Genomic DNA, 23,847 nt, shown 5'->3' on the forward strand with positions numbered 1-23,847 from the left:
GCTGGATGTCCGGTTTCTCTTGTTAAGGAGACTAAAGCTGGAGAATAAATTTAAGAATAAGATGTAGTTATATTAACACACGTATTATGAAGACATCGACCAATATTTACAAATTACGCAGACGCATATAAACATGTCACCAAGTAATAAAGTGGGGACATACTTTGCTGATGAAAGGCAGTATGTACAACAACAGCAATAATGCACCTGTGTATAGCCCATAATCAGCTTTTCCCGAGAATGTTCATGGAGATCGCACATGGACCTTTTTGGTGTTCAGTTGACATTATTGCTCGGTTCAACACAGAGAGGGAGGAGATTGTTCCGCCTGATAGCAACGTGTGAGACCATAAAATCCCTGAGTTATCTTTACCACGTTTGAACAATTCCTGGTGTGTATTTATTAGAATCTCTCCAATGCCTGAAGTAAAAGGAAATCAGCAAATCCAACTGTTCCATAAGGAAATCCAATTTACACCAGCTTGTGTGAGCAGACTAAATTCAAAGGCAGAATAACATTTGGGATATTATAACTTACCATTTGTTATGAGTTCAAATTCCTGTGTCTCACATTTTTCTCGAAAATGACCAAGCCAGAGTCCTATGTGATTGTCCACAGCACTAAACTGCTTACATTTAAAATTTGATGTAACCAGTGGAGGAGTGGGACTCGAAAAGGTAAACAGTGGCTCTCCAACATTGGTAGGAACACGAATGAGATATTCCTAAAGGGCTGTTCAAGTGCAAAATCGTTTTCGCACACGTTTGTGGTGCCTGGATGTTTGAATTTATTCAAAGCTGTGTTGAAGTCAAACATTTGACAGACAAATGAATGTAGGAAAATGGTAGACAGACAGAAACGTGCTGCTGGGCTCACAATCATATCAGCTACGATCTTATGCCTGGTGGAACAGTGGCAAAGTGTCTAATGAACAAATCCGGCTCCTCAGTCCTATGTTCCTATGTTCATTTCAGACCCTTAAACCTTTGGAACTGGCGCTGCTGGGGGCAACGTGCTCCAAACAGCTGGTCTACAGTTACATAGGATCTCATTCAGCCCCTCAAGACTGCCACACAAATTGGGGTGTGTTGGAAAATGTTATTGGGAAATCGAGGCTGGGTTGGAAACATGCCCCTGGTCTCTTAACACAGTGTCTCCTCCCTGCAACTTGTGCTTCCTTTTTTGCTTATGGTGTAGACACACATTCATTGTGAATACAGCCTCCATACCTCACTCAGAGATTACTCACAAAATACTTTGCTCTCTCTTAACATTTGATAACAGAACGTTCAGGAAAAGTACAACCATCAACTTTGTAATTATAGACTATGAGAACATCAGGAACAGAATCAGTTAATTTGGAAGATCATGTTATTGTATGCAATCATGGCTGATCTACTGTTAGCATTAACTCCTCTTTAATGTCCAATTCTCACACCCCTCAAATCTCTGACAGATCAAGAATCCACCTACCACTCGTTGAATACTTTCAGTGATGGAGCTCCCCTAACTTGCCAAACTCGATAATTCGTGACAGCGATTACCCTCTTCAGAATCAACACGGACATTTACTATATACTGACCTACTCCCACAGCTACCTAGAATATACATCCTCCCACCCTGCCCCCTGTAAAAAAGCCATCCCATATTCCCAATTCCTTCGTCTCCACCGCATCTGCTCCCAGGAGGACCAGTTCCAATACCGAATAACCCAGATGGCCTTTTCGTCAAAGACCACAATTCTCCCCCAGACGTGGTCGACGATGCTCTCCACCGCATCTCCTCCACTTCCTGCTCCTCCTCCCTTGAGCCCCGCCCCTCCAATCACCACCAGGACGGAACCCCACTGTTCCTCGCCTATCACCCCACCAACATCCATATACATCGTATCATCCGTCGTCATTTCTGCCACCTCCAAACGGACACCACCGCCAGAGATATATTTCCCTTCCCCCCTCCCATCAGCGTTCCGAAAAGACCACTCCCTCCGTGACTCCCTCGTCAGGTCCACATCCCCCACCAAACAAACCTCCACTCCTGGCACCTTCCCCTGCAACCGCAAGAAATGCAAAACTTGCGCAGCCACCTCCCCCCTCACTTCCCTCTAAGGCCCAAGGGATACTTCCATATCCGCCACAAATTCAACTGCACCTCCACACACATCATTTACTGCATCCGCTGCACCCGATGTGGCCTCCTCTATATTGGGGATACTGGCCGCCTACTTGCGAAATGTTTCAGAGAAGACCACTGGGACACCCGGGCCAACCAACCCAACCACCCCGTGGCTCAACACTTCAACTCCCCCTCCCACTCCACCAAGGGCATACAGGTCCTTGAACTCCTCCATTGCCAGGTCATAGTAACACGACAGCTGGAGGAAGAGCGCCTCAACCTCCGCCTAGGCATCCTCCAACCACAAGGGATGAACTCAGACTTCTCCAGTTTCCTCATTTCCCCTCCCCCCAACCTTGTCTCAGTCCCAACCCTCGAACTCAGCACCACCTTCCTAACCTGCAATCTTCTTCCTGACCTCTCCACCCCCACCCCCACTACGGCCTATCACCCTCACCTTATCACCCTCAGCTTAACCTCCTTCCGCCTATCGCATTTCCAACGCCCCTCCCCCAAGTCCCTCCTCCCTGCCTTTTATCTTAGCCTGCTTGGCACACTTTCCTCCTTCCTGAAGAAGGGCTCATGACCGAAACGTCGATTCTCCTGTTCCTTTGATGCTGCCTGACGTGCAGCGGTTTTCCAGCAACACAATTTCAGCTCTGATCTCCAGCATCTGCAGTCCTCACTTTCTCGTATATGAGTTGATGCGGCATGTTAACCCTGTACCGGACGCTGGTGAGGCCACTTTAAGAATAGTGTTTATAAGTCGTTTGGCTCTGCTGATGGGAGAATGTTGAGAGGACGCAGAAAATATTTATGTGGACTTTCTGGTCCTGGAGGGTTTGAGCTTCAGGGAGAGGATGAACAGGTTGAGGCTTCTTCCCCTGGACTGGCGGAGGGTGAATGATGACATGAAAGTGTTATATAATATACTGAGGGGCATGGACAGTCTGAATGGCTAATGCCTTTGTTCCAGTGTGGGGGAGGGGGGGGGGGGTGTCCAGAATTAGACGGAATTGGTTGAAGTTTTGGGGGATTGATTTGTAGTGGACCTGAGGATTTACACTTTCATGCAGAAGGTGGTGTGTGTATGGAGAGTGCTGTCAGAAAAAATGTTGAAAGCAGGTCCAATTACACATTTAAAAAATATATGAACAGATACATAAATAGGAATGGTTCAGAGGGATATGGCCCAAATGATGGCAATAAGGACTAGATAAGTTTGGGAAAACTGGTTGGCGTGGTCACGCTGGAACAAAAGATCTGTTTCCATGCAGTATGACTCTCTGATTCTGACAGAGGGATGAGGAAAATTCTAAAAGGGGCATATAAAGTGGTAATTCTCTTCCCTAGACTTTTAAATTCCTCTTTGTTTACATTTATTCAAAGCTGAGTTCGTTAAATATTTGACAGAGAAGTGAGTCACGGTTAATGGGATACAGACAGGAAAGTGGGACTGACATCACAACCTTCTCAGCCACAATCGGTGGGTGATGGAGAAGGCTCAAAGTTTCTAATGCCCCACTCCTGCTCCTCAGTCCTATGTTTCTGTGTTCCATTCAGCCTGTCAAACCTGCTAGACAGGAGCACTTGAAGGCCACTTACTGCTATCACCTCGTGCACAGGAACAGACAGGACCACACAGTCCCTCAAGACTGAGACACACAGTTTGGGAGATTTGGAAAATGTAATTGGGAAACCCACGCTGGGTATGAAAGAGTCCCTTCATCTCTCTTTACAGAGCTTCTCGTCTCTGGAACTTGTGCTCCATTTGTTGGTCATGTTGTAGACCCAGATTCACTGTGAATACAGCCATAGACGTCACCCAGAGATGGCTCGTAGAATCTTCTGGTCCATCTGACGTCAATATTCAATAACAGACCTTCCCAGGAAAATAACATCCACTAACATTCCAATAACAGAATGCGAGAACATCAGAAATAGGAGCAAATCGTTGAATCCCCAATCCTGCCTAGCCCTTCACTAAGATCAAGGCTGATCTGCTCTAGGTGTCAAATCCTCTTTAATGCCCGATCCCTTATAGCTCTCACCTCTCTGACAGGTCAAAGTCCATTTACCTCCCTCTTTAAATAATTTCAGAGAAGTTAGAACATAGAACAGTAGAGCACAGTACAGGCCCTTCGTCCCTCGATGTTGCACCGACCTTTTATCCGATAGTCAGATCAGACTAACCTACATGGACTACAGTGTACTATCGTCTCATGTGCCTATCTAAGAGTCGCTTACATGTCCCTAATGTACTTGACTATACTACCACTGCTGGCAGTGCATTTCACGCATCCACCACTCTCTGTGTAAAGAACCGACCTCTGGTCTAGAAAATAGGACATAGAAGAGTACCGCGCAGAATAGGCCCTAAGGCCCACGATATTGTGCCGAGACTTAATCCTAATGTAAAATATTAGTAACTTCACCTACGCACTTCTCAACTAACTGCTGTCTATGTGCATGTCCAGCAGTCGCTTAAATGTCCCCAATTATTTCGTTTTCACCACCTCAGCTGGCAATGCATTCACAACTCTCTGCGTAAAGAACCTACCTCTGATGTCTCCTTTATACCTTCCTCCTAACATCTTCAAACTATGACTGCTCGTACCAGTCAATCCTGCGCTGGGAAAAAGTCTCTGGCTATTGACACTATCCATTCCTCTCATTATTTTGTACACCTCGATCAGGTCTCCTCGCCTTCTTCTTCTCTCCAGAGAGAAAAAATCCGTGCTTATACAACCATTTATCATTACGAAAGCCCTCCAGTCCAGACAGCATCCTGGTAAACCTCCTTTGCACCCTCTCTAACGCCTCTGTATCTTTCCTATAGTAGGCCGACAAAAACTGGAAACAATATTCCACGTGTGTTCTCACCAGAGACTTGTAGAGCTGCTACAAAACCTCGCGTCTCTTAAAATATACCCCCCTGTTAATGAAAGCAAATCACCATATGCTTTCTTAATAAGCCTATCCATTTGGGTGGCAAATTTCAGGGATCTATCCACTTGCTCCCCCAGATCCCTCTGTTCCTCCACACTGCTAAGAGTCCTGTCTTTAATCATATATTCAGCATTCGAGTTCGACCTTCCAAAATGCATCACGTCGCATTTATCCAGGTTGAACATGATCTGCCATTTCTCAGCCCAGCTCTGCATCCTGTCGATGTCGCGCTGCAGCCTGCAGTAGCTCTCTATAGTATCGACGACACCTCCTACCTTTGTGTCATCTGCAAATATACCAACCTACCCCTCAAACTCCTCATCCAAGTCATTTGTTAAAACTATAAATAGCAGAGGTCCAAGAACAGAGCGGTGCGGTACCCCACTCAACACTGTCCTCCATGCAGAATAATTTCCATCTACAACCAATCTCTGTCTTCTGTCAGCCAGCCAATTCTGAATCCAGATAGCCAAATCTCCCAGTATCCCATACTTCCTCACTTTATGAATGAGCCTTCTATGGGGAACCCTATCAAATGCCTTGCTGAAATCCATATGCACCACATGCACTGCTCAAACGTCGTCGACCTTCTTTGACACCTCCTCAATGAACTCAATAAGATTTGTGCGGCATTAACTTCCCCTCACAAATCCATGCTGACTGTCTTTAATCCCACTATGCTTTCCCAAATAGTCATAAGTCCTATCCCGCTGAATTCTTTCCACAACTTTGCTGACCACAGACGTAAGAATGACTGTTCAGTAATTGCCAGGGATTTCACTGTTACCCTTCTTCAAAAGTGTAGCAACATTTGCCTCCTTACAATCCTCCGCTACAAATCCCATGGAGAGTGAGGAGGCAAATATCCTCGCCAACGGCTTAGCAACCTCCTTTCTCGGTTCCCGGAGCAGCCTGGAATAAATCTGGTCTGGCTCTGGGGCCTTATCAATCTTAATGTTTTCCAAAATTTCTAGCACATTATCTTCATCAGTCTTGAACTGGTCAACACTGTATCCCAGCTCCTCTAAGTCGTCATTTGCAAAAAGTTCCCTTGCCTTGTTGAAAACCGAAGCAAAAGACTCATTTAGGGTTTCCCCTATCAGCTCCGACTCAACGAACAATTTCCCTCCGCTATCCCTAATAGGCCCTATTTTCTCCCTGATTATTCTATTATTGCTCACGTATGAGTAAAGCGCCTCTGGTTCTCCCTAATCCTTCTTGCCAAGCCTTTTCCGTGCCCCCTCCTCTCTTTCCTCAGTCACTTTCTGAGCTCCTTGCTAGCAAGCCTGTAATCCTCCAAAGCTGTGTTAGATCCTTGTTTCCACCACCTTATGTAAGCTGCCTTCTTCCTTTTGATGAGAAGTTCACCTGTTCTCCTCATCCAAGGTTCCTTAATCTTACCCATTCTTACCTGCCTCAGAGGATCAAATTTGTACATCACTCTCAAAATCTGCTCTTTAAACAGCCTCCATATGTCTGCTGTCCCATTCCTGTGCAACAATTGCTCCTAGTTTGTACTTCCCAACTCCTGTTTGATAGTGTCGTAAATTCCCTTTCCCCCATTAAATAATTTTCCTTGGTAACTGCTTGTTTCACTCTCCATGTCTATGCTAAATGTAAGGCATTTGTGATCACTTTCACCAAAGTGCTTTCCCACCGCGAGAACTGACACCAGTCCTGTCTCGTTGCCGAGTACCCAATACAAAATTGCCTCTCCCCTCGTCGGTCTGTTTACATACCGTCTGTGATATCTCCTCCGAAACCTTGCTCCAAACGATGCCTCCTCGTGATATCCATTTCTGGCCTGGGTAAACGACTCTGGCTATTAAATGTATATATATACCTCTCACAATCTTGTTTCCCTCTATAAAGTCACCTCTCACCCTTCTTCACGCCAGTGAGAAAAACCGTAGCTCCATCAATCTTTCTTCATCAGACTTACTCTCCAGTCCAGGCAGCATTCTGGCCAATTTCCTCTGCTCCCTTTCTAAAGTTTCCATATCATTCCTATAATTGGGTGACCAGAACTCAACACACTATTTCAAGTGTGGTCTAAGCAGGGCTCTAGAGAGCTGCAGCATATCCTTGCGGTTCTTAAATTCAATCCCCTTGCTAATGAAAGCTGACACACCATTCGTCTTCTTAACAACCCGATCAATTTGGGTCGCAACTTTGCGGGATCAATGGACGAGGACCACAAGAATCCTCTGTCCCTCAACGCAGCCAATAATCCTGCCAATAACCCTGTATTCTACATTTACATTCCAGCTTGCAAAGGCAATCACTTCACAGTTTTCTCAGCCCAGCTCTGCATTATATCAATGTTCCGTTGCAACTTACAACAGCCTTCCAGACTATGTAAAACTCTACAAACCTTCGCATTATCGGCAAACAGATTAATCCACCCTTCCACTTCCTCATCCAAGTCATTTATAAAAGTCACAACGAGCGGAGGTCACAGAACCTATCCCTGCAGAACACCACTGATCTCGTTCAGTGATCTAGTTCCTCTAACGTTTCGAGTAAGAGAATCCCAGACATTCACTACCCTCTGTTTGAAGAAAACATTCTCTGCTTCTACACCACGAACTATTGTTATGAACAAAAGAGGGAACGTAGGGGTTCAGGTAAGAGAGGCTGGCCCTGAACTCAAGGCAGATTAGACTGAGGATGATATAAAGGATCATGAGCAAAAGCACACTTAATGAGAATCGGTCGTGACCTCTCCACTGTTTGGAGTCATTCACAGCACAATAGAAGTTGTTTTTCATCAGATGAAATCACTCATCTCAGCCATGAGACACGGCTGTAGGTGATCGTTAGGGTAGGTTACTCAGCCCAGGCAACTCCAGTCCGTCATTATAGAATCCCTACAGTGGGGCACGAGGCCATTCAGCCAATTTAGCCTAAACTGAGCAGAAGTGGGGAATTTCACGGATGTTTACATAATGTTCAGATCAAGCTGGCCCTTCTCAGCTCTTGAAGTAGTCAGTATCCATGTGCAAATAGAACTGGAAACCATTCAAGATCATGCTTTTAAAGTCTGGGTAACATTCATGTAACAGCACTGCTAGACACTGCACATTTTTACAGTGTAACGGAGGAGCTCATTCAGCACCTCAATATGAGTTCATAAAAATATGGGGAAGTCATTCAGCCCGTCAAACTATTCGACAAGATTTGTGGTAGCTCATTCAGTTCCTCCAGGCTATTACACAGGAAGACTGTTACTCCCACACGTTACTTTCACGGGATGTTAAAGAGACAATTGCACACCTGGAGTCAGTTGCAAAGGAACAGGAAGAGGTCATTCCCAGCTTCTCAAGTCACTAATACAGGAACAAGAAGGTGTCAGAGATGCTCGAACATCACAAACAAATGGAGCAGTGACTGAACAGATAGATGCTCCAACGTGACCCTCATGGCTGAATAACGCATACTATATATGTGCTACTTTAACATGGTTTTCAGGTACGAGGAATACAGCCAATGTTTTTAACCATGTTCCAAAATGTCTTCCATCTTCAAGAAAGCAGACCTATGGTCTCTACGGAGGTCACAAGCTGATGCAGAACTGTTAACTCTTTCAGAATGAAGATATTGTGACTGGGACAGGACTGTGTACGTAGTGACATTCAATGCAGTGTCACACAGTAACTGGATGAAAGCGTTCAGAGTTCAGTCAGAGCCTGTACCTTCCTGTCAAATGACATGGGGGCGCTGCAGAGGCACGTAAACGATCGGGAATCAAACATCCAGAAAAAGCATGGAATTTTCACCCTGTTCAGCTGTTTACGACGTAATGAATGTCCTCCCACAACTATCATGTTTCAAATTCTTAGTCTCTCACAGCGCTACTGATTAAACGTATACTTACTGCACTCTACTCATGGTATCATCATGCTAGGGTTTAGTCTAATGAAACTCCTTTGCACTGTCTCGGTGACAAAAGTTCATTACTTATAAAGCAGACCAAATCTGTACACAATGCTCCAAATGCTCTTTCAACCAAACACTAACATTGGGAAAGATATACTAACTCTGGTACTTGAATCATTTTGCATGAAGTGCCACATATCACTTACATTCTGCAACGTAAGAATTCTGTTAGTTACTTATGACCAAGGATATCCAGGTCCTTTTCACCAATAGCACTTCCGAACCTCTCACCATTTAAAAGAAATAATATGAATAATGATATTTCTTGTTCACAATTGATTCAGTTTTAATACCTTGTGAAGAGCTATTGACCAAACATTGATCCTTCTGATACCCAACAAGCCTTCAGTCCAGAGAAAAATACTACTCCCTTCATTGTCTCTAATGTTCAATTTTGAATACATGTGGTATATATTCCACACCTACATATCCATGGAACTTAACATTCCCATTCATCTGTATTCAACTATGTCAAACGTCTGCTGAAAATGCAAATACTCCACTCCCATTGGTTCTCAATTGTCGATGTCATAATGGACAATCTCCACAAATTCCAGCAAGTTTATCAATGATCATTTCCCTTTCCTGAATCTACGCCGTATCTTCCAAATCATATCAATGTTCTCCAAGTGTCGAGTTGTCACATTCTTCAAAAAAGGTTCCAATGCTTTTTTTTTCAAACAGATGGCATCAAGCTATTTAGTTATCTCTTTGCCCTCTCCGTCCTGTTTTAAATATTTAGGATTAAAATAGCTACTTTCCAGGCTGCAGGATCCTTTCCAGAATCTAACCAGCTTTGAAAGAAAATCAGTAATTCTTTCACTAGCTTTGTTACCGTCTCCTCAATACTCTGGGATGTAGCTCATCAGATGCAGAAACTTATGAAACTTCAATTCAATTAGATTTTAAAAAAACATGCTCTTCATTAATTCTAATTTGTTGCAGTTCGTCATTTTCACCCGTCCTCTTCTTCCCTAGTATTTATGGAAGTTAGTTTCTGCATGTTCCGATGCGGAGATGGAACCAATGCATTCCTCTCAACAGGCAGGTAGCTTCTGTCAGCTTGTGATATATCGGATGACAGCATTTTAGAGATGGTGGATATTCACCCACTTCTGCCTGGAAAGTTCCAGAATTGAAACAGCTCACTTCATGGTAAGAGTCAGCACAGACCTGTCCCTGGTGTGAGACTACAGGTTGTACTGAAGCAGGGGACACAGCTCAGTGACCACCTCATTTTTGAAATAAACTGGTTTTGCACTTGATACTTGGAACGATTCCAACTTTGCCAAAAGTTCCTGGAAATCCCAGTGATGAATGTGCAGTGCCCAGCCCCATCCTCTTTTCAGAGCTTCCTTTCTCTGTAGTCTCAGCTCCATTTTTTTTAACCATGGACCCAGATGCACTGCAAATTCAGTGTCCAGTGTCGGGTCAACAGACCCTCGGATCTCCCAAAATGTACGCAGCAGCTGACAGTACACACCTGAGAACACCATCCACAGAAACCCACTGATTTTCTAATGATACAGCAAGTCAATTCCCCACATCCACGTTGCATCCATTCAGTGTTGAAAATACCTCCCTCTCCTTAGTTTCCCTTCCTGGCTGAGAACACCGTCACATCTCTGCACAATCCCACAGTAGCAGTTCTATCTAAACAAGCCGTTGACAAAGTAACATTACCTTTCTTTGTAACTCAGCAACTAAAAGGGCAGCACCAGTATTGCCGATGGAGTTGATTATTATACTCAGAGAAGAGAGTCACAGGGAACATAGCTCGCTTTAAAAAGTGAAATCCCAGAATTGATGTGGTATTCAGGTATACCTGAAAAGGGGAAATATTAAAGTAACTTTCTATTCTATTTTCCTTCCAGTTCATTATCCGCAATCCTTTTGCTTGCTTTTCCCCTCTCTCTCTCTCTCTTTTTCGATGATCTTTTCTCCACCTGTTCAGCACAAACCTTCCACTCGCCCTTCTAACCATCCCTGATATAAATAGCATTATTTCCCAGTTGCATTCAATTTTGATAGGGTCACTGAACTCGCAATGTGATCTGTGTATCTCCCAACAGACTGCCACACCTGCTGAGACTCTCCAACATTCTTTCAGATTTTGGAGAATTTCATATCAGGTCTCCAGCTTCCACATTTCCTTTGTTCAATTGACTTTTAATGTTGTTATTTCCCGGGATGCCAGCATCACTTCCTGTCTATCACTAATTTCCCTTGACGACTCGGCCATTTTTCAAGCCAATATGGAGCCAATCACATTTTCTTGGATCTGAAGTGGCACTTAATCCAGACTGGGCAAAAATGCTAAGTTTCTTTACCAAAGGTTATCAGTAAAGTAAGAAAATATATCTTGATGGTTTATGGTTGCCATGAGTAAAATTGGGTTTCATTCCAATTTTTGTCACCCGAATTTAAGTTTAGTCATCGGGTGTGGTAGGATTTCAAACAATGCTTTTAGAGTCATAATCTGTGCCTCTGAATTACACGGTCAGCGGCATTATTAGTCTGATAAAGAGTCCCTGGTGCGAAGTAACTGTAGAAATAAGAGCACGTTAGTGGTCAAAATATTTGTATCTGGAAAAGAGGTCAGAAGCGAACTGGAGCCGTAAGATTTGTCGTTAGCGAAGAGATAGATGATGGCTAATTCGGCAACAGCATTGAGACATAGCTGGAGACTGAGGATATTATGAAGTTGGGTGTCGGCACATCTAATGACATAGAGAATGCAGAGAATAAAACAGTCCAAGGTTAAAAAGGAGTCTCAAGATGCCGGACAGTCCTTTTCCATCTTAGATGTTTATGAGTCAGGAGTTTTGGAATACATGAAAAGGAAGTGGAGTTTGTGACTTAACGTCTATGTATTTGCTAAACATAATTAACTGGAATAGCAATAACCTTCACTCTCGTTTGTGGAATTGACAGAGATAGGCTTACCAGGAACACAAACAAGTGCGGGAATGGAATAGTGCCTAGCTTGAATAATCATCAGTAGGGTCTTTATCCACAACACTAACCATGGCAATCCAGAGAAATATGTAAAGACCATTTCATTGTTGGAAACTGACAATCTAATGTTCTCAGATTCTGGTCCATTGTTGGAACATTCTAATGTCTTCAGATTCTGATCCAATCCTCGCTCTCTAGCTGCTGATCCCCATCGTATTGAGAATGACGCTGCCCCGAATACTATGGCATATCAAGTTGAACAAAGCCCCTAATTATGGTAAAAGGAAACCCTCCAGTGACCCAGATCGTTCCAGAAAGATTTACTTCAATCACAGTAACTGAACGAATAGCGACAGTTAACTCCTTTCACGACAACCCTGATACATCACAATAATACTTGGTGTGGGTGAAATGTTAACATCGCTGACTAATGAGTTAATGGCACATCTTCATTGTAAAGTGAAACGTGAGGCAGACAGATGATATTTTCTCTTCACAAGCTTGATGACACTAATGTAGTTTGGCATGGTAGGAATTGCTCGGTTTCCGAGTCCGTCTGTGTATAATCACCAGGTCTGATACATCCTCTCGTTTATCGTAGTTATGATTAACTTCAGCATTTATCTTGCCATCATCTAACGGCTGAGGCGCCGTTAGGCATTTTTGAGATGCCGACTACAGTGCCTTAGAGTTGTAGATATAGTCCATTCCTTGTGGTCCTTACAGCCGCGGCCTAGTCTTGTGGATTGAGGGTCAAACTCTCACAGAACCAGGATTTATAGTTTTACCTTTCGCCATTTATTGCTTGGGTCTCAGCATGGTTGGAAGGCAGGAAATCTCTACCGGCTGCAACACACTCTCTCTCGCTGAGATTTCTCTCAGAATTAGCTTTTGAAGTTCTTTTCCCCTTGATTGGAGCATTGCATATCAGGCAATCCGTTTCCTGATTTGGTTTTTGACAAGTGTGTGTTTCTAGGATATTATTATATTAGAGCAATTATTGTTTAGTGGTTGAATTACCTATTATTCTGTAAAGTTTTCAAACAGAATTAAGTTATTCCAAGTTCCTCTTGTTTTTGTTGTATACTGTCGACAGTATTTGAATTGATTCAGTTTTGCTTATAGTAGAATACTTTGACCACGTGAATTATATTTGAAACACTGAACCTCACAATAACCTTGAAAATAAGAAAATATTCAGGTCGAGGTTACCTACTCCATGTACTTTTAGGGGAGCTGTTCTGATCCATAACATCAGCGACAGATATTCACATTTTACTTGAGTAATTATTTAATCGACAACATGTCGCACAAATATGGGTTTTGACAGCAGAATGGGCTGCGCTGGAGGAGTCATGGTTATGTCAGGAGATATATTAGATACTCAATCCACCTCACAGATCCAGCCCGGCCACGTATAAGACCAGATGAGTCATCTGTTCATCAGGAAGCATCAGGGTCGTGAACTGCTCAGCAATCCTTCCAAGATCGAACAGTGTTAAACACTCACCAGTCTACTTCTTATCTGTCCAATAGTGCATTGATCTATAAACCGGGACAAGATAAACTGTTCAGCACAGGGCGCTGTGCAGAGCACACAGGTGCGTTGTTCTGTAAACACGGACTGGGTATCTGTCCAGCATGGGAAGTTTTGCACTGAGTAGCAATGAATTTATCTGTTAATAAGGAGGAGTTACTTTCCCAGCATGTTCAGCTGTCTACACAAACCACCGCATTGCTGATTAACACTGTGTTAGATCATAGCCCTACGTGGGGAAACTTGCAGCCAATGCTGAAAGTGTCAAGATGTGCAGCTCCCTTCCATTAACAGCTCCATTATCTCCACAGTACCACAACAATGGGTACGAAACTCACTGCCAGAGAGAGGCCATGAATCAGTTGAAATACTACCAAATGGGAAGTGCTTTGTAAAAAGAAAGGGGAAGATGAGAGGGAATTTTAGAGAAATACCTGACTGTAGGCTTAAAAACTGTGCAATGAAAAGATTTCGACAGCACCTTGCAACATGGGCCACTGTTTCCAGGAATGATGGGTGAACAGGATATTGGTATGAGTTAAGATGATGGAGAGCTTTGGATGAGCATTTGTTCTATGGATTTGCAACTAGGAGAAGGGTCAGCAGAGTCGTCGATTCATTAGGCCGAATCTTACAATAATTTATCTCAGTGTCATATTCATTGAGTGTGACAGAGGGATTGTTTCTTCGAGGCCGAGCTAGTTTCCTGGTGCTATCTTATCGAATCCATCTCATTAACCACCCACCTCTCCCGCGATATCCCTTTCATTCAATGCCAGTCGGATTCTCCCACCCATCATAGTTGTAGGTACACACCATCGTCCGGATGCCCCTGGCTATTCTGTAAACCCTGGCACTGGTGCCATCTTTAAAAGGCCACTGGGCACACGGTTGCGCTGTCTGAGTTTGGAGCTGCCTTGCACAGTTTACCCCGAGCATGGCGGATAAGATCAATTACACCGCGGTTTATGAAAATAGGCGCGGAGGTCCTGGTGAATGGGCTAGTACAGAGGGGTATCATTCTCTTCCAAGAATAGGCCACACCACCAGATCCAACGAGCATGGTCTGAGCTCAGCACCGACCTCACTGCAGTATCTGCGGTCTGAAGAGGTGTCCATAAATACAGAACAAGTATCAGTAACCGTCCCCGCTCTGTCAGGATAAGGGTCACCGTATTCTCTCTGCTCCATCACACTCACTGTAAATCTGTTACAGCATCTACCCCGGAATAAACCCCATCACTATCACGACTGCATACAGCACCTTCTCTCTCTCTCTCTCTCTCTCTCTCTCTCTCTCTCTCTCTCTCTCTCTCTCTCGCTCTCTCTCTATCTCTATCTCTCTCACCTACGCAATATCCCACATGTTTGTAAAATGTTATGGAGAATGCCGCTTCTAGAATTTTTGGATGATGTCGTGAGTACAATGCTCCAGATAATTTTCAAAATCATTCCCAAGTTCTGGAAAATGTACTTCCCTCAGTGTGTAACACTTCAGGGGAAGGAGCAAACTTTTATTTTTGTTTAATCGTTCAGAATGAAAGTGCATAATGTGTCCATTCAGCCTCTCAAATATGCTCCACTATTCAGACAAAGGTAGCACCTTGTCATATGAAGATTCACTCTCATCTTCAAGACAGGCGCCACTTTGGAGATTCTTTGGTTTCGCTGGAAACTTCCTCCAATCCAGAGAGTTATAGAATATTTCTTACAGTGCCACCAGTCACTCTGTAAGTATTTCTAGAAAAACCAGCAAGAATTGATGATGAACTGTTTACCCTTGGTCCTATCTGTTTGAGAAAAGTCTTGTTCGTTCTGTTAGAGATTGTCCAAGAACTTCCGCCCGACTACAATTTTGGTTATATTATTGAAACTCTTTCTGTTTTCCCTTGTGAGGAAAGATGTAAAGTATTGTTTTAAATTCTCTGCCTTTCACATCCTCCAGGTGTCCCACATATACTTTCCTGCCCTTCTTCTAAGTGTCACACACATACACATCATGAAAATTTTTGTTTTAAATTTATATGAAAAACTTTGGCGGCTAGATTGTTTTTAATATTTCTTGCCAATTTTGGAATATGTTTATTTGTATTTTGCTTTATACAGTCTGCTTCTTGTTCTAAAAGTTAATTTCCCAAATCTGGTCAATGCTACTGTTCACTAATTTGAATTCTTTAGTTTGTGATTGATTAGTATCCTTCACAGCCTTTGTGCCTCATGGGTGGTTCATCTTCACATCTTCATACTATCCTCTTTTTGAACAGAGTCAATAAATGCTGAGCGTTATGATGTTTCTGCTTACATGTCTCCCTCACCCATCTACTGACCTTCACCTGGGTCTATTTTCACATTCCGTTTTAGACCAAATATAAGACATAAATCTGCAATTGAAATGCCTTGCTCTTTTCGATCATTCAGTGGGAACCTCCGTATGTGGCTGAACACATGATCAGCTGAGAGTGATTCCATTCTCTTAGTTTCTCTGGCTCTGTCATTTCTTTTCGATGATGCCACATCCAGTGGCCTACGTGACCACCTTTTCTCTGAAACGATAAATCCCCTAACTGAACCTTCAGCTGTGACTGTCCCATCTCCCGCGTTTCTGCCCTCAACCTTTCTCCTCCCTGCCAGAACAATGATATATCTCCCCGTGTCCTCACTTCCTACTGCTCTAGAATCCATATTCACAGAATAAGCCTCTACCACTTCTACCACCACCAGCAGGGCAGCAACATCAAACATATCGACCCCTCCCATCTACTGTCAGGATTTCACAGGGGCCATTCCCTCTGTGACACACTCCATCACCCCCAACACTTCCCCACTCCTCCCATGGCACCTTCCCAAGCAATTGTAGAAGCTGCAACACATGCCCATTCACTTCACACACACCCCCAACTGACCAAGGCACCAAATAACACCTTCCAGGTGAAGCAGCATTTCACTTGTACACTTTCAAGCCAGTATCCTGTCATTGCTGGGGAGACCAAATAGAGATTTATTTAAGGAACACTCTTAATCTGGCTGTACGGATAAGCCTGCCCCTCTCCTTGCTTCCCAATACAATAATCTACCTTGTTCTCATGCTAACATTTCGGTCCTGGGTAGCTGCAATATTCCAATGAAGCACAACCCAAGTTCGAGTAAAATCTCCCTTTACACGTGGGTTTGTTACAGCCTGTAGGAGTTAATTTTAATTAATCACCTCACAGCCTGATCACACTCTGGCAGTTCTCCATTTTCATACATTGTCCGTCCTGGCCTCCCTATAACCCTGTGTGTTTGTGTCTTCTTTACCTTGCACTCAATAAAGAGTACTCTTTCCCCCCACTTCTTAATCTCATGCCATTTCAAATCATCTTGTCGTTCACCACTCCGCAAGGCTCGTTTATATTTTGTAACTCTCACTTCCCCGTCACTCACTCCGAACCTCCGACAGGGGATTAAAAAGCTGAGTTTCTAATCCATTTCACTTCTGAAGACGTATCACACTGGACTTTAAACGCTAACTCTGTTTGCCTGTCTCTGCAGATGCTGCCACAACTGCTGAATTTCACCAGAAATTAATGTGCACAGAACAAATTTTTAATTTAACGAATAACTCTGGATACTGGAAATAAAAATATAGATATTGCTGGAGAAACTGAAAGCATTCTGGCAGCTTCACTGCACCCGAAAGATTAATTCTGCGTTCAATCCACAAGATGTTGTCAGACCAGCTTAGTTTCATCAGCAATTTCTGTTTTTGAACATGTTCAACAGACGTGTGTCAAAGCTGCTCAAACGTCTCGTCCAACACGGAGGGCCTGGCACCGGAAAGTCAACGTTAACACAAGGTGCACACATTCATTGGGTCTGAAACTACATAGGGCTGACAGCAATGACACTACAAAACGTTCAATCATGGTCAGGGAGAGAAACAAAGGGAAACACATTCAATTCAAACTCCGATTATGGCATGACAGGCATGGATACGATTCAGATGAATATGTTAAATGCTTGAGTAATGTAACAAATTGGAGGCATGACAACATGGAGAGATCCTCAGCAGAATGAGAATATCAAAATGGAAGATTTACCACATCAGAAATCAGGTTAGATCACTGAGTACAGAGCTGATGGGTCAATGCGCCGTGGTGTGAACTGGGGGATAGTCAGTAGAATTGAATTGTACATATTGGAGCTCAAACTGAGCGTTCATGTGGTGCAGTACAATCACAGCAGCAGCAGAACTGTATTCAATTACAATCTGTAACTTTTTCCCCAGGATAATATCTCACCTAGCATTACCATCAATCTAACTTTGGTTCAGTGACAAGTGTGGGTGAACATGCCAGCATGAGAACCATGTGTACCTAAACATGATGATAATCCAATAAAGCTACCGCACTTGACTACTTACATTCCAAACAGCAGAATTGGCATCGGATACAGACGGCGAAATGATCCCAAGGCGAACCGATCATATCGAAGCTCTGCAGTCCTGCCACATCCCGACATAAATGTCAGTGGACTATGAGACAACTCACTGGAGGAGAGGACTTCACAAATATCCCCATCCTACTTAACAGAACAGCCCTGCACATCAGTGTAAAGGACAAGGATGCAGTATCTTCATCGTCCTCAGCCAGAACTGTTGAGTTAATGATCCAACTCACTCTCGTTATGATGCCCACCGAACCACAGATGACAGCTTTCAACCAATTTGATTCGCTGCACGTGACAAGAAGAAACAGAAGCACACCGAGGTAACGAGAAAGGCAATTGGCCCTGACACCATTCCTGAGATAGGACTGAATACTTGTGTTGCACAATAAGCCGTGTCTCTGTGGAAGCTGTTTCATTCCAGCTCCAACTCTGACATCTCCCTGGTTCGAATGGAACTGCAGGCTCTGATTGCTTAATATGCAAATCGGAGACTTTATTTCAAGTCACTGCCTGGAGATACTTGCAGGCATTATCGATGGAAAGGAGGTGACCCCTCCGGTCAGGCAATGTATTTTACGCGTAAGGTCTTGTTTGGAGTCTGTCTGTGTCCTCACCTGGAGTCAGTCTGTGTTTATTTCCAAAGTAGTAGTACATTGACTGACTGGAGGCAAATTGTATATTTTTGACAAAATATAATGTGTCTGCAAATACAAATCGGCAAATGCAAATTCACTCCACGGATTTATATATGTATGTGTGCATGTGTTTGAGAACGATGTAGAATGTCTGCGTGAGGGAGAAGGATACAGGTGGTGCTTCGTCTGGGAGAGGAGAGTTTGTGTGCGCATGTGAGAGAGGGGTGTGTGCTTGTGTGCGGGGAGGAGAGGGAGAGAGTGCATGGGTGCATTTAAGGGAGAGAGTGAGTGGATGTGTCACACCAAGGCGCATTGACCCATCAGCTCTGTACTCAGTGATCTAACCTGATTTCTGATGTGGTAAATCTTCCATTTTGATATTCTCATTCTGCTGAGGATCTCTCCATGTTGTCATGCCTCCAATTTGTTACATTACTCAAGCATTTAACATATTCATCTGAATCGTATCCATGCCTGTCGTGCCATAATCGGATGTTAAGACACAGACAGATTTGACAGATCCATTTCCCCACACACACTCACAACATGGTTTTAGAGATTCCCCTCTCTGCAGTCTCTACGCCATTTGATCGTCATTTTACAGACCCAGGTTCTGTAACTACAATCCCCATGCTCCATCCAGAGTTGGATGATTAAATCCTCACGTCTCCCTGAATGTCGGAAGCTTCTCCAAGCACAACCTCCAGCGAACCATCCCTCGCTCCGTCACAAACTTTCCAATAACATGAGTCAGTCAGAAACCCGTCAGATACAAGTTAGAGACCTGGTCCTTTACAATAATACTCGAGGGGCGTCTTCATGTTATGGACCGCACGAACATCTGAGAGGGGCTGACAGACGCTTTCAGTGGACAGGCACAGATCAAATATCAAAGACGTGTCTCAAAGCTGTTGGAACCCCCTTTTCAACATGGAGCAACAGCCGGCCACACAACATTTCATTGTTTCTGAGCTACATCAGGTCAGAACGCGATGCACTCTGGAGCCAACAAACAACACAAAGGAAGGGTACAGAAAAACAATCAATTAATTAACTGATAACATGTTGTGAAAACATGGATAAGGAGACTATGGAGTGGGAGTAACTGAAGAAGTGAGACAATGGTGGGTACAATCACAAGAATGACAACATTCAATAAAATTATTGCCAGATCAGTTTAAATGATTATTTACATCAAATTCTGAATCTGCCTCACGGAAACCTGCCAGGCACCATAAACTGGGACAAGGTAACAGCCAGAATGGAGAGCTATGCAGACCATGCTAGTGGACTACTCTATAAACTGCACCATCTGCCAGCATGGGTACCATTCCAAATATTTGCCTGTATATTGCTATTGTATTTGCACCACAGAAATGGCTTGCACGGGAAGATTTGCAACCCCTGCAGTGAGTGATATTAAATGGCCTCCCACAAATGTATGCTTCTGTATCTCCACTGCACCAGTATAAAGCAAGAGATTTTGTATTTGTGTGCGTGTGTGTGTGTTGGTGGCAGTAGATATGTAAATCATTGTTTGAGAAAGAACACACATGGAGGGTATCAGTGTAAGTGTGAACTGACAGGGGCTTGAGTAATTAACAGAGGTAGACTAAGCAACGTATCAGAGACTGAGGAGACGACGTCCGTGAGAATATTAAAGTAAAAGCATTGCCAGACCCAAAAACAATATACATCAATCCATACAGGAATGAAGGGATTTTGGTCTGCATTCAGATACAAGCCATGGAATATCGACTCAGATTTGGTGCGGTAGGTTTGAAGCTGGGAGGGTCAGCAGCAGATTATAGGCTTCATTAAGACTGTGTTTCATACATCAAGATTCAAATAGCAGATGGGATGAACCAGTGAAGAATATTTTGCAGGCGTCAATAGTAAAAAGTAGGAATGGTCAGGATATGGTATCAGTAATCAGCTTTTGGCCAAAGGGATCACCTTAGCGATGTCTCGTCTCTTTTGGCCTCAGTTATTGGCCAGGTATAGGATGGAATCAGAGGAAGAGAATGGAGTTTGTATCCAGAACAGAAGACAGTGACCTCCAGGATTTCAATATTTAAATAGCAAGGGCAGTGATACAATTAATCCTGTTTCATACCTGAAACTGACAAGGCATAGTGTCAGAACTAAAGAAGGAGAGAAAGAATGAATAAGTTCACTGTTGTTGTTCTTAGTGGTTTGGAGACTGAATCTTTCGAGAGTCGAGTAAATGAAAAGAACAGTAATACAGTTGCACATGAATAATGCAAATAATATATCGACAGTGAAACTTACCAGGGACACCAACAATAGCCAGGATAGGATAATAAAAATATTGAATAATGTAGAGTCTATCTCGGATCCGCGATGGTAATGGCCACCAATAATATGTAGAAATAATCCAAACATAATCGGATAAACTCCTATCCATTATTGGAACATTCCAGTCTAATGTTCTCAGATTCTGATCTATTATTGGAACATTCTAGTCTAATGCTCTCAGATTCTGATCTCTCCTCCCCCTCTCTCTGGAGTTAGCGATGCTTGTTATTGCCGTCGGTGTTGCTCCTGCCCATATTATGGGATAATGCATTGAACAGAGCACATTTATTATTAAAAGATGGAAACCCTCCACTGGGATAATTAGAATCCACGGAGATTGACATTAATCACAGTCAACCAAACAAACAGATTCAGTTAACTACTTCCGCAATCATTTTACATATCACAATAAGAGGGAACATTTCCTCAGTTTGAATAGAATGGATGGGGGTTGCTTAGGGATAAACTATATATCTTTCTTCCCCGTATGTGGGAGTATTGCCAGAGCACTGCTGGGTTGTATATGATTCGCCTTGTTTCTATAGGGGATAGGTATAAAATAGTAGACCAGCTGCGTAAAATGCCTGGTGTGGAAGTTTCGAGATAACTTTCTGCAATGCTGCTCCTAGTTTGAAATGCCGACTTATGAAGTCCTTTCATAATATTGAGACATCCATCAAAGTATTGAAACTGCTGCTCAGGAACAGGGAGGCACAGGACGCAGTTACAGAGACTGGGATACATGAACAGGAGGCAGTCATTCAACTGCTCGAGAATGAGATACAGGAACAGGAGGCAGTCACTCAACTGTTCGAGACTGGGCCACAGGAACAGGAGGCAGTCAGGAAACTGCTCGAGGCTGGGACACAGGAACAGGAGGCAGTCAGGAAACTGCTCGAGACTGGGACACAGGAATATGAGGCAGTCACTCAATCGCTCGAATCTGGGATAGAAGAACAGGAGGGAGTCACTCAACTGCACGAGATTGGGATACTGGTACAGGGGGCAGTCACTCAACTGCTCGAGACGGGGATAGAGGAACAGGAGGGTGTCACAGATCTGCACGAAAATTGGATTCAGGGACAGAATGCAGTCACTCAACGCCTCGAGACTCGGACACAATAACAGGACGCTGTCAATCATCTGTTCGAGACCTGAAAACAGGAACAGGAGGGAGTCATTCAACTTCTTGAGACTGGGAGACAGGGACAGGAGGCAGTCACTCCACTGCTCGCGAATTGGACACAGGAACAGGAGGTAGTCACTCCACTGCTCGACACTTGGACACAGGAACAGGAGGGAGTAATTCAACTGTTAGAGACTGGGACACAGGATTAGGAGGCAGTCAGGAAACTGCTCGAGACTGGGGCACAGGAATAGTCGGCAGTCAAGAAACTGCTCGAGACTGGAACACAGGAATATCAGACAGTCATTCCATTGCTCGAGACTCGGACACAATAACAGGAGGCAGTCAGTCAACTGTTCAAGACCTGAAAACAGGAACAGGAGGGAGTCATTCAACTTCTTGAGACTGGGACAACGGAACAGGAGGCAATCACTCAACCCCTCGAAACTGGTATAGAGAAACAGGAGGGAATCACCCAACTGCACGAGATTGGGATACAGGGACAGAGGGCAGTCACTCAAATGCTCGAGACTGGAATAGTGGAACAGGAGGGTGTCACTCCACTGCTCGAGGCTTGGACACAGAAACAGGAGGGAGTATTCAACTGTTCGAGACTGGGACACAGGGACAGGAGGCAGTCAGGAAACTGCTCGAGACTGGGACAACGGGATAGAAGGCAATCACTCTACTGCTCGAGACTTGGGTACAGGGACAGGGGGCAGTCAGGAAACTGCTTGAGACTGGGATACAGGGACAGGAGGCAGTCAGAAAACTGCTGGAGACTGGAACACAGGAATAGGAGGCAGTAACTCAACTACTCGAGACTGGGATAGACGAACTGGAGGGTGTCAAACATCTGCACGAAACTGGGATGCAGGGACAGAAGGCAGTCACTCAACTGCTCGAGACTCGGACACAATAACAGGAGGCAGTCAATCAACTGATCAAGACCTGAAAACAGGAACAGGAGGGAGTCATTCAACTTCTTGAGACTGGGAAACAGGGACAGGAGGCAGTCACTTCGCTGCTAGAGACTTGGACACAGGAACAGGAGGGAGTTGCTCAACTGCTCGAGACTGGGGCACAGGAACATCAGGGAGTCACTCCATGGCTCGAGAATGGGACACAGGGTCAGTAGGCAGCCACTCAACTGCTCGAGACTTGGACACAGGAACAGAAGACAGTCATTCTACTGCTTGAGACGGAGACACAGGAACAGGAGGCAGTCATTCATCTGCTGGAGACAGGGATACAGGAATGTGAGGCAGTCGTTCAACTGCTCTATACTGGAACACATGAACAGGAGACAGTTACTCAACTGCTCTAGACTGGGACACAGAAACAGTATGAAGTCACTCAGCTGCTGGAGACTGGGACAAAGGAACAGGAAGCAGTCGTTCCATTGCTCGAGACTGCGACACGGGGAAATCCGGGGGCGAGTGAGGCCTCAGGATCCTTCTCTCCAGGAACACGAGGAGGTGACTCACTCCCCACCAGTATGAGACACTGGAAGAGAAAGGGAATTGGCTTGTTAAAAAAGAAGTATCTGAACAAGTTGCATGAGCGAGCCGTTCAATCCTGCTCCAAAATTCTCTAAGACGATGGCTGATCTGATTGTGATTCCTTCATTCCATTTTACAGACATTCCCCTCTCTGCAGCCTCTGCTCCATTTGTTGGTCATGCTGCAGATGCTGTAACTACAGTCACCATGACTCATCCAGAGTTGGTCACTAAAGCATCTGGTCTTCCTGAACTTCCACAGCAGCTTAAAGCGTAGCCCCCAGGTACCCGTCCCCAGCATTTCCACTAACGTTCCAAAACTAGAATTAAGTCAAATG

This window comes from Chiloscyllium plagiosum, unplaced genomic scaffold (genome assembly GCF_037043375.1).
Source record: "Chiloscyllium plagiosum isolate Xiang-an unplaced genomic scaffold, Cpla_swu_hap1 HiC_scaffold_44, whole genome shotgun sequence".
In the NCBI taxonomy this organism is placed as follows: Eukaryota; Metazoa; Chordata; class Chondrichthyes; order Orectolobiformes; family Hemiscylliidae; genus Chiloscyllium; species Chiloscyllium plagiosum.